The sequence below is a fragment of the Magnolia sinica genome, chromosome 6, assembly GCF_029962835.1.
Source record: "Magnolia sinica isolate HGM2019 chromosome 6, MsV1, whole genome shotgun sequence".
NCBI classification, from domain to species: Eukaryota; Viridiplantae; Streptophyta; class Magnoliopsida; order Magnoliales; family Magnoliaceae; genus Magnolia; species Magnolia sinica.
Genome location: NC_080578.1, coordinates 83,978,240 through 83,989,074, shown reverse-complemented (window position 1 = coordinate 83,989,074; position 10,835 = coordinate 83,978,240). Strand labels below are relative to the sequence as shown.

The following is a 10,835-nucleotide window of genomic DNA, read 5'->3' as shown; positions in this document are numbered from 1 at the left end:
AAACAGTGTGAATTGAACTCTACCATTGAAACCCTTTCTGGGTCCACGTGTTCGTTCGCACGTGTGTATGCATGTGGGTGTGTGTGCACGTGTGTGAGTGTGTGTGTGTGGGCATACATATCTATATATGTATATACATATATATGTGTATATATATATATAATATTGTATTATATTATTATTATATATAATATTGTATATGTCTACATATAATAATATTATATAAAATATATATATATATATATATATATATATATATATATATATTTGATGGTGGGCCTATATGGGCCCCACCATGATGCAAGTGTTACATCCAAGTTGTTCAACCATATGGCCGTTGTTGAGGCCCACCTGGATGTGTATTTGTGGCCATTATTGAGGCCCACCTTGATATATATATAAGGCCCATGAGGTTAGGCCCATTCGACGTATTGGTGGCCCGATGATGAGGCCCACTCTGATATATATAAGGGTCATGTTACGAGACCCATTGTGATGTTTTCAAAGGCTCATGGAGTATGACCCATTGCAATGTACATAAGGCCCACTAATGCGGCCCACTTGATTTATATAAGGCCCATAGGAGATGGCCCATTTAATGTATCTGAGAACTATGGGTCGAGGCCCAATGAGATGTATATTAGTCATTGCAATGTGTGATTTCCTATGGTTTGTGTAATGGTGCTTTATGGCGGGCTAAGCCTTGGGAACAATGTTGGTTTGACGTCCACATTGTAAGGACAATGTTGGTTAAATGTCCGCATTGTCATACTCCTTAAGGCCACTGATAGGTTCATATTTATACTCTGCAGGCCGTCTAGGCCCATTTCTGTGATACGCAGAGCCCATCCCTATATGCATGTTTAGTATAGATCCATGGTTCATGATCATTCGCATCATATGTATGCCTGACATGAGGAGTGACCGATCATAGCATATGCCTTTGGGCAGACTGTTTATGGGCTCCCTGATAGGCGGAGTTGCCCCATATAAGTGCATGGTACATACAGACTGTTGCATGACTGATAATGTGACTCATGCACTTGCATTTGTGTGATTATAGTTACTATGTGCCCTAGCGACATCAGGGCCATAGCCTCCACAGATACATCGTGGATGGCAGGATTGGAGACCGGAAATATTCGATTCTAGCATACGGGCACCATAGATGTCCCTGGGTGAAAATCCCTAAACCCGATGGTACCAGAGGATGACTCCAACGTCGAGACCGAGTGGATATACGAACGCATGAGGGCCGAATACCAGGAGGCCGCGTCTCCCACTGTGTCGTGGTCGGTTGGAAAGGAGTGTGGCCTTACTCGCCCGAGGGTAGGGGGCAATACTAGGCTGAGTTTGACCAGCTCGCGAATGGGTCCGCTATCGACGTGCCGGATAGGTATTGGCAGACTATTGGTCAGGCGGATAGTGAGGTTTCTTACGCTCATTTGGACTGTGCGGCTAGGAGAGCGACAGTGCCATTTGGAGTGTATTGAACCCCGGTGATTATCCAGAATGAGAACTGTACTGATACATGTTGAGGATTGGCATGCTTGAGTTGCATCTTGCATCGCATGGCCGTGTTATGGCCGATAGCATTCATATCTTGCACCGCATAGCCTTGTACGGTTGATTGCATTCATGTGCTCATCACCATGATTCCGCATCACTCTGACCTTGCATTTTGAGTACGTTTATATTGCGCACACACTTACACCACCCTCTAAGCTTTCCATAAGCTTATGCACGATTGATGCGTGCAGGTGACGCCAGGACGCAGTCGCAGCCATAGTCTCGCTGTAGTTGGAGCGTGCAGCTGAGCTTCTGGAGTTTGCTTCTTTTGTTACATTGTATTTTTCCCTTTTGTCGCATTGTACTAAAAAGTTTTTGATCATAGTGGATTTTGTGGTGGTGCTCTTGTGGTTATTAGTTGTGGGTTATGCTTGTGTTATGCTCATTATGAATCAGACTGATGATTTGAAATCCTCCTTGTAGTATCCCAGGATCGGAACCTGGTGAATGGGTGCCGGGATCCGAAAATGGGGTTCTACGGAGGCTGTCGGCGCCGGATTCGGCGATCGGGAATTTTGAGAGCCCGGTTTCCGAGTTCGGGGGGTGACATGCGGGAATCCAGAAAATGCAGAGCAAGATCCTAACCACTGGTTCGTGGACACTTGTTTGTTGAAATAGGACCAACAGGTATTTTCCATTTTCTAACAGCATAACGAATGACCACTAATCCAATCTCCAGATAAATAATCACATAATAGTGAGAAAATCTACATTTTGGAGGACTATTTATTGTACATATTTTGTATCAGATGGGCATTTATTGATTTAAGTCCAGGCCCTTTTTCTTGGAGTCAATCAGCTTGCTATTTGTATTTGCCGCTGTACATGTAGCATTCATGCATTGTGTGAGACATTCATATTTGATATTTAGCTTGTTCTTCAACCACTGTTTTCATTTCGTCATGACAATTAATATGGTTGTCACAAGGTGTTGGAAGGAATTTTCCACGGACTTGTACCTCCCACATGGATCAGATTGGCGGGCCTATGCTTTTTTTTTTGTTGCATTAATTCAAAAGGGTCGTTATCCAACTTATATTAGGGCCAGAACATTTGTAAGAATTCACCGCTGATGGATTTTTGTGTAAATTTGAAAGGGCTATGATTCAACTTCCATGTGTCACAGTTCAGGGCCATTCATCAAGTAGAGTGCACTGTGATAGAGCCACAGTCATCCTAGAAACTTCAACAGTTCAAACTATATGATAGATCATGTTGAGCAGCTGACAATACTGAAGGTGCTTTACTCATATTTTCTATTGTGCAAACTATATGATCTGTAATTTATCTGTGTTAAGAATTTTGTTGGGCTGTAATTTAAAGAATCCTTCACTAGAAGCTGCACATTTACAACTAGAATGTTAACACATACATAAACGCTTATGCATAATGATTTTCAATACATAGATGCTTCTGATCATCATACCTGACAGATCGGGTCCTTTGCTTCTACAGACACATGAGCAGTGGGAGGAAAACTCAAGTCAATCTCCACAATCCTACACATATATAGTAGTATTATAAGCTCTGTGTAAACTTTGGAAAATGTAGATAGGCAGATGAAGCTTTTCTAACCTTTTGAATGTATCTTCCTGGTTCTCGGCTTCGAAAGGTGGGACGCCGTAAAGGAACTCATAGCAGAGGATGCCCAAGGTCCAGTTGTCAACTGTGTAGTCATGTGCTTTGTTTGTTACCATTTCTGGTGCTAGATAATCCAAAGTTCCACACATGGTGAGCCTCTTTGATCTGGATTGCATTGACCATCCAAAATCTGCAATTTTCAGTCGGCCCTGCAGGAGAGGTAATTGATTTATCAGCAGTGGTGGAATTCTTTGGTTTCCCTTCTTTCATGGAAGGTCAGAACAAAACCCAATAGTGGCATTCCTCTATGGTTGAATATCATCGTTGAATGATGATGGAAGTGGGCCCCACCTGCCTCCAGCACCTTTGGAGCCCCATGAAATTTGGTCAAGCATTTGGTGCAGTGCAGTGAGACCCAAATAGAAATTATCAATTTTCTGTTTTTTATTTTTGCCTTTCATCCACAAATAAAAAACAGTTCCCCTCATTTCAAATTTCATCAAGCAGTTGAAAGTTGAAACAGCGAAACACATTGATGCTTGAGGTAGCACAACAGGACCCAAATGGCGATTATCATTTTTTCACCTTCCGTCCCCAAATAATACTTATCATTTTTAGGGCAGGGCGGCGAGACCGAAATGGCAATTATCATTTTTTCACTTTCCATCCCCAAATAACAAAAAAAGTTCACTTGTTTCAAATTTCAACAAACAGTTGAAATCTGAACAGCAAAACATTGATGCTTGAGGCAGCACAACAGGACCCAAATGGCGGTTATCATTTTTTCACCTTCCGTCCCCAAATAATAAACAATTTCACTTGTTTCAAATCTCAACGAGTAGTTGCAAGACCCAAATGAAAGTTATCAATTTTTTTTTTCCTTTTCCATCCCCAAATAACAAAAAAGTTCACTTGTTTCAAATTTCAACAAACAGTTGAAAGCTGAAACAGTGAAACATTGATGCTTGAGGCAGCACAATGGGACCCAAATAGCAGTTATCATTTTTTCACATTCTATCCCCAAATAATAAACAATTTCACTTGTTTCAAATCTCAATGAGCAGTTGAAATTTGAAAACGCAAAGCACTGCTACACAAAAAGAGCTTTCTGTCTGCCACCAATTCCTGAGTCAGTTATGAATGTACCTAAAAGAATTGCAGCCCACTTCTCGAAACAGCCTAACAATCAAACTGTAATTTATCTGTGCAAACAATTTGGACTATTTGATTTGAAGTGCTTGCATGCTGCATGCAATGTCCAAGTATTTTCAACTAAGTTTTTGGTTCATGATGCATCCACATTCCGAGCCTCATATGCTGCCACATGCAACCAACACTACAACAAAAACAGCTATACACAACATTTGCGCTTTTCTTGAATTTTAGTTTTTATTGTAGTTGCATGAATCTTCTAACTTGTGTACCAATAACTATATTTCTTATAGATTACATGTATAGACTGTCTAAATTGGGTGCCAGGTTGGCAAGGACAACAGGGTTTGGTGTCCCATCTGTAAGCAAGGAAAGTTGAGAGAGAATCATTATCTTATTTATTGTACTTGTTGCAAGTTTCAAATCGATGTCCAAAGCGATAAGGTGCTGTCCCAATTCATTTTGGTGCTACAATTCTCTATTTGTTGTTCTGTCATTTTTGGTGCTTAGGGGAGAGCAAAACTGAAAGTTGTTGTCTATATGTTAAATTTCCAAACAAATTTTCAAGTTCTATGTTAGTATCTTCTAGAATTTCAACTGTAGATTTTTTTCCTCTTTTTAGATGAAATTCAACATGATCTTCCAAATTGCATATCTTTGATTCTTAGAACCAATACAAGCAATCTCTTCCTATATAGCTCTACAAAGTAAGTCAGCGGGTTTCTCTCCATTTGTTTGCCAGGTATTATTCATCAATCTCTTCCATAAATAATTGATCTTGCTTAATTTATATTTTTGTCGCTTCATTTATGTGTTTTCCTATAAAGTAGAGGCCCAACTTGTAACTCCTCAGAACCCGCTCTGTCGTAAGATATTACGGTGTATGACGGTTCCCAGCAGGTTAAGTTGCAAGTTATTATATAGAGTTGGTTGGATGTCTTTTATTTTTGTAAATGTTGTTAATAGTTAGTTGGATGATGAATGATACTTGTGATTGTGAATGACAATAAACAACTTATTATATATGGAGCCCCAACATGCCCACAATTTTTGACCTTTACGCTGACTTGCAATTGAATTCGACGTCCCAGATGGATCGTTCATTGATTCCAACCGTGCAACCAGAATGATGAGTATCTTACCTTTATTTATGTATCACGTGATCTTCATGGTGGGTCCGACCATTTACATGGTACTGATTTCCAACAAAATCGGTATATTAGTGGAAAAGGTAGTACGGTAACACTGATTGGGGGCTGCACGTGATCGGTTCCCTTTTTTTGTATTTCGGCATGGTATAGTGTGCGTTTATGACCACTTTACGAATTGTTGCAATTCTCTCCATAGCATACACACACGCCAATCTGGACCGATCAAATTACGGTTCCTACTGTGGATGGAGCATCATTAGCTAGATGATGAATGCCAATTGTGATTGATTATGTAATTGTTTAAGTATAGGATAATCAGTTGCCCATTTAAGAATTTTTATGTGGCCAAGCATAGATATAGTGTGCTTTTGGAGGCATAAAAATTCTCAAATTGTCCCACGTTTGGACAACTCAAGGCTAGATAGATTGGAATGATTTTGGTTACCTGATTTAAATGCACATGCTATTTCTGCATTGTATCTATCCTTTTCTCTCTGGTTACGTTTCTTATATTTATTTCTAATGTCAAATATCCTTATATTATGTGGATACTTGACATGGGAATCAAATGCAAGATCAACGTATTCGGAGAGACATGGGGAGATGCTGCCGGAATTTCAGTGTGGGCATTTAAATGGGAACATGAAAGTAGTACAATCTATCCAGTCTTGGATGCGTGATTGATTTAGTTAGTCAGTTAAAGATACCATTAGAGATTCTATTAGATGCCTAAATCGTCATTGCTTGTGGGGTGAGCAATAATGGTGCTTGTTTCATTATAATTTGTCTCTTTAGTACTCTTCCTTAAATTTCTCTTATACCCATTCTAGTTTAGCTCTCCTAGGAAGCTTTGTTGGGCTCACGTTGTATATAAGATATGTAAGTGCAAGTTTTCCTTCTTGATCCATGTATATCATCACTAACATTGTATCCAGTTGAGCCATATTTTTTCTGTAATAACAGCCTGCCCTTTTTGTGAACAAAGAGAGATAATTCAGAATTAGCAGAGACAGATGGGCTGGCATGTATATTATCACTAACATTGTGTCCATGCTGGCAGATGTCTGGCATGTACATGAGCTGCCTTGTACATGCATGTGTTGACAAAAACCTATAGTACCAAAAGGCAAGAAAGAAACAAGATAAAGATCTTTTGCTTTTTCTGCTTTTACCTTTTTTCAAATTGTTGTATTGAAACATGAATCTATTACTCATGAAGTGATTTGAATATTAAGGTTTCCTTGTATGTAGCTTTTAGTAGATAAGTTTTAACCAGTTGATATTTCAATGGTCTTTTCTTGTCTGTATCCTTTTAAATCATTCACTCTCTTACTCAATTTGTACCACATTCTGATTTTGTAGAGAGGAAATGATGTTCTGTATTCACCAGTGACTATGCATATTTAGTTGTGGAGATTGAAGGTGCTAAATTGTTTATTGATAATTATATTAATTGACAGGTAGAGATTTCTGAACTAAACGAGGAACTGAGCTGACTTCAGAATCAGGCAAGATTTGTGGCATTTTCTTTCGTATGTACAGAATTAGGCTTTTATTATTGTTGTTGTTGTTGTTGTGGTTAGCAATGTCAGTGTCATTTTGTTTTCCTTACAAGTTGCAACCCATTGCCATTTTGTTGATTGTTCCAGTGCTTTCTCATATGGCTTTTGGATGTCACCTAATCTCTATTTGTTTTTTGTCGTTGCTGTAGAGAATTTTTGAGCACTTTGCACAGGTAAGCCAACACTGTCTGTCATTTTAAGTGTTAGGTTATTCCTTAAGTTTATGTTACACTGTTGCAGATACTCAGATTTGGACTTCTTTTCTCATTACAAGAAGTTTGTACCGAAAGCATTGTTGATATTGAAAATAGTCAGTTGTAGTCAGGGTTCAAATTATCATTTGAATGCCATACAATTTTTTTTTGCAATACATTACCAATACTAGCACAATTCAATTTTATCATATTGCCCCATGGGTGTGTCACAATGCATTCTTACAATACATTCTGCTATTTTAAGCCTTGGTTGCAATATGTGAACTGATGTTAACTGTAATACTGAGACTCTTAGTTGCACTATCCTTCTAAATATGTGCTACTCCCACTTCAAATCAATAATTCCTCTATTTTGAGCCTTGGTTGCAATATGTGAATGGAAAAATCACTTTATTTTTGGCCCAAGGGATCAAGATACATGGGTTGCCTGACAATTGACAATTGATTTTGACAAAGACATATGGAGTTACATATCTCTGGGTTATTTTAAGCAGGTTGGTTCTTGAGGGGAAAGAAATTGTTGCTTTTGATACTAGTCTTCCTCTGGATGATGAATGCAAGGGAGAATCACCTAAAGAGGATTGAAGAGGATCTCTGAGGCAGATACACAAACAAGATCCAGGCCATTCATTAAGTGGGGCCCATCAATGGGTTATAATTCTTCTATCTAGGAGATTGTTTGGTTCATTGCCCATCCACATTGAGGGGGGGTTCATAATATCAATGGTTTGGATCACTGAAACATGGGCCCACTTCTGAAATGTGAAAAGCGAATGGTATTTACAAACTTTTGGCTTAGGCATTTTCCAAAACCCTGTAGAAACATTTGTCATGTGCTTCTGATTTCTTTGTTTCAATCTCTCTGATACAACTGTCTGAAGTGCTAGTTTCTCTCATGATAGGAAAGCTCTTTCCACATGCTGAGATCTTTAAATGGATGATGTATGGAAATGGTACTTGACACCCTGACAAACTTGAATCATATCTTTGTTATTTGCTATGTTTCGGATGTTTCCTATTTATTGTCCGTCTCTTCTGCCTGTCTATAGATGGAAAGCATCCAGCATGTGACCCGTCCTACTTTGGCCGGAGAGAATTTTCCTTCACACTGGATAATGACATTTATCTGCGCTTCCAATCGTTCAACAATGCGGCTGAACTGGAAAGTTCTATCAAAGAAAAGTGCCCATTTAAGATTGATATTGGACCTGTATACAGTGTAGATGTATGATTTGCACATTCTCTTTGGTGGTCAAGTAGTTAATGGTTGCTGATGTATTTCCTATCCTTAAGCTCTTCTTATGTCTTTTTTTTTTCCAGCCTGCTAAACGGCATGCATATGCACAAGGTGGTAATAATGTTTTCATGCCAGTAGAGAGGGAGCTCGTTTTTGATATTGTAAGTATAAAGCTTCTGGCAGACATAAACTGAACTGGACACTGAATGTTTCCAGCCCCACCAACCACCACCAAACAAGGTGGTTGTTTGGTGGGGCTTTTTCTTTATTTAGCTCTAATGCTTGATTCTTTGACAGGATATGTCCGATTATGATGATGTTCGGTACTGTCTTTCAAGAGCAGAAGTCTGCTTAGAATGCTGGCCATTGATGACCATCGCCATTAAAGTGATGGATATTGCTCTCAGAGGTGGGAAACAACAGTTTTTCTTTTTGGTTACATGGTGTTCCAGTGGTAGTATTTTATACTGAGGAATGATAGGATCCTTGAATCGAGGCCTTCCATCACAATGATGATGGATCATGCCACAAAAAGCCCCTTGTTAAAAATTGTAACATTTAGATTCGTAGCAGACAAGTTGATTAGAATAGAAATACAACAACATTCTACATTCAACTGGAAAAAAAAACCAGTCCAAGAGATTTATGGGGCATGGTCAATCCATGTTGGAATGACATTAACCAATGTTCTGGATCACTTGATTATGGACCCCACCTGTTAGAGCTGAAACCCCAGTATACTTTGCAAAGCCTCTGGTTGACGATCTTATGATTCCTCTTTTGTACTATCTGTTATATCTATTAACTAAGTACCTCAAAAAGCCTCCATCAGGATCTTTTTTCTCTCCATATTATATAGTCGATGTTCGGGTCTTTATGTCATGGATTTTCCTAGGAAATGTATTTATAGGGTGATATGACTGACTTCTTTTATGAGTATCCTAATGCAGATGATTTTGGTTTTAATCACATACTCTGGGTATATAGTGGTAGACGCGGTGTTCATTGTTGGGTTTGTGATGGGAGAGCGAGGAGGTAAATTGTGCATATAGTCTGAAACATGAATTTCATCTACCCATGACCTTTGTACGCGTATTGAGATGGTGTTTATTCTGCCACCATTCTTCAGGTTGACTAATGAACAGAGGGCAGCTATTGCAGACTACTTCAGGGTATGCAAGGTAGCAATAACTAAACTGTCAATAATTTCAACGTACCAGATCTTTCTTAAGACCCAATATCATGGAACTCCCTGACGTAGTCTCTATTATAGGGAAATGAAAATAGTAATAAAAAAGTGTCTTTGATGGGTCCAGCTCTGCATCCTTTACTGGCGTAAGTCTCGATGATCTGCTTTACATATTTAAGGAACTTGAGAAGATGTCATTTAAGCGCTTTTCATTACGAAGATACTTGCATGCGGTGCAGGAGATCATATACAGATGTCTTGAAGGTCTTTTTTGAAGAGAAACTGCTTGGTGGGCAGAAATTATTTGCATCCGAAGAGAAATATCAAAAGATCCTTGACATGATTCCTGATGAAAGTATGCAACTCAAAAATCATTTCTAATGATTTTATTTGAATAAGCATGATACATGTTTCTGTCTGCTAGGAAATCTCGTTTTTGGAAAGAGCATTATTTACATTGTAATAGTGCAATATTTGCAGCTATTGCTACAGAGCTACAAGCAAGGTGGCAGGAAAACCGACGGTCCATCTCAAAAGAAGACCTTAATGTTGTCCGATGGGAGTAATTAAAACACGCGTTGCAGTCTGGGAAGCAAAAGGTATGGTGCATCTTTGCATCTGGTAGGCATTTTTAGATCTGTGTTTGCTTTTCTAAGCCCATTTTCTTTCACAATCATTCCGTGTTTCAGGCACAGGGGCTTCGTCGGTGTGTTGAAGAGATTGTTTTCTCGTATACATATCCGAGACTGGATATGGAGGTTTGTGGAATGTTTTTCTATGTGTAGCATTCAAGGATTCTGATATCCGTGATCCATGCATTTGTTTCATTCTTCTCACGAAAACATTGTCTCATTTTAGGTGTCCAAACACATGAATCATTTGCTAAAGGCACCTTTCTGTGTACACCCAAAAACAGGTTAGTATCAATGCTATCACTAGTTAAGGGTGATAATGTGTTCATGCTGGTGAGATTGAATTATGTTATTTCAAAGATGTCCGCTTTAGCACTTTTGACCGAACCTATGTGATATAATCTCTTGTCAATGCTTTAGCACTTTTTTTTATAGACCCCATACTATAAGTAGAGTAACATTGTAACCATGGTTATGCCATTGATGGGAAGCCACATAAAGTGCCGAAAAACCAACTTCCATGGAGCAGCTAAGGACTAGCCTGGTT

General features: G+C 39.0%; 1 pseudogene; it reads left to right on the top strand.

The window, feature by feature from the left end:
• The first annotated feature begins 7,992 nt into the window (after positions 1 to 7,992).
• LOC131248957 (uncharacterized) lies at positions 7,993 to 10,635 on the top strand (annotated as a pseudogene).
• The last annotated feature ends 200 nt before the right edge of the window (positions 10,636 to 10,835 follow it).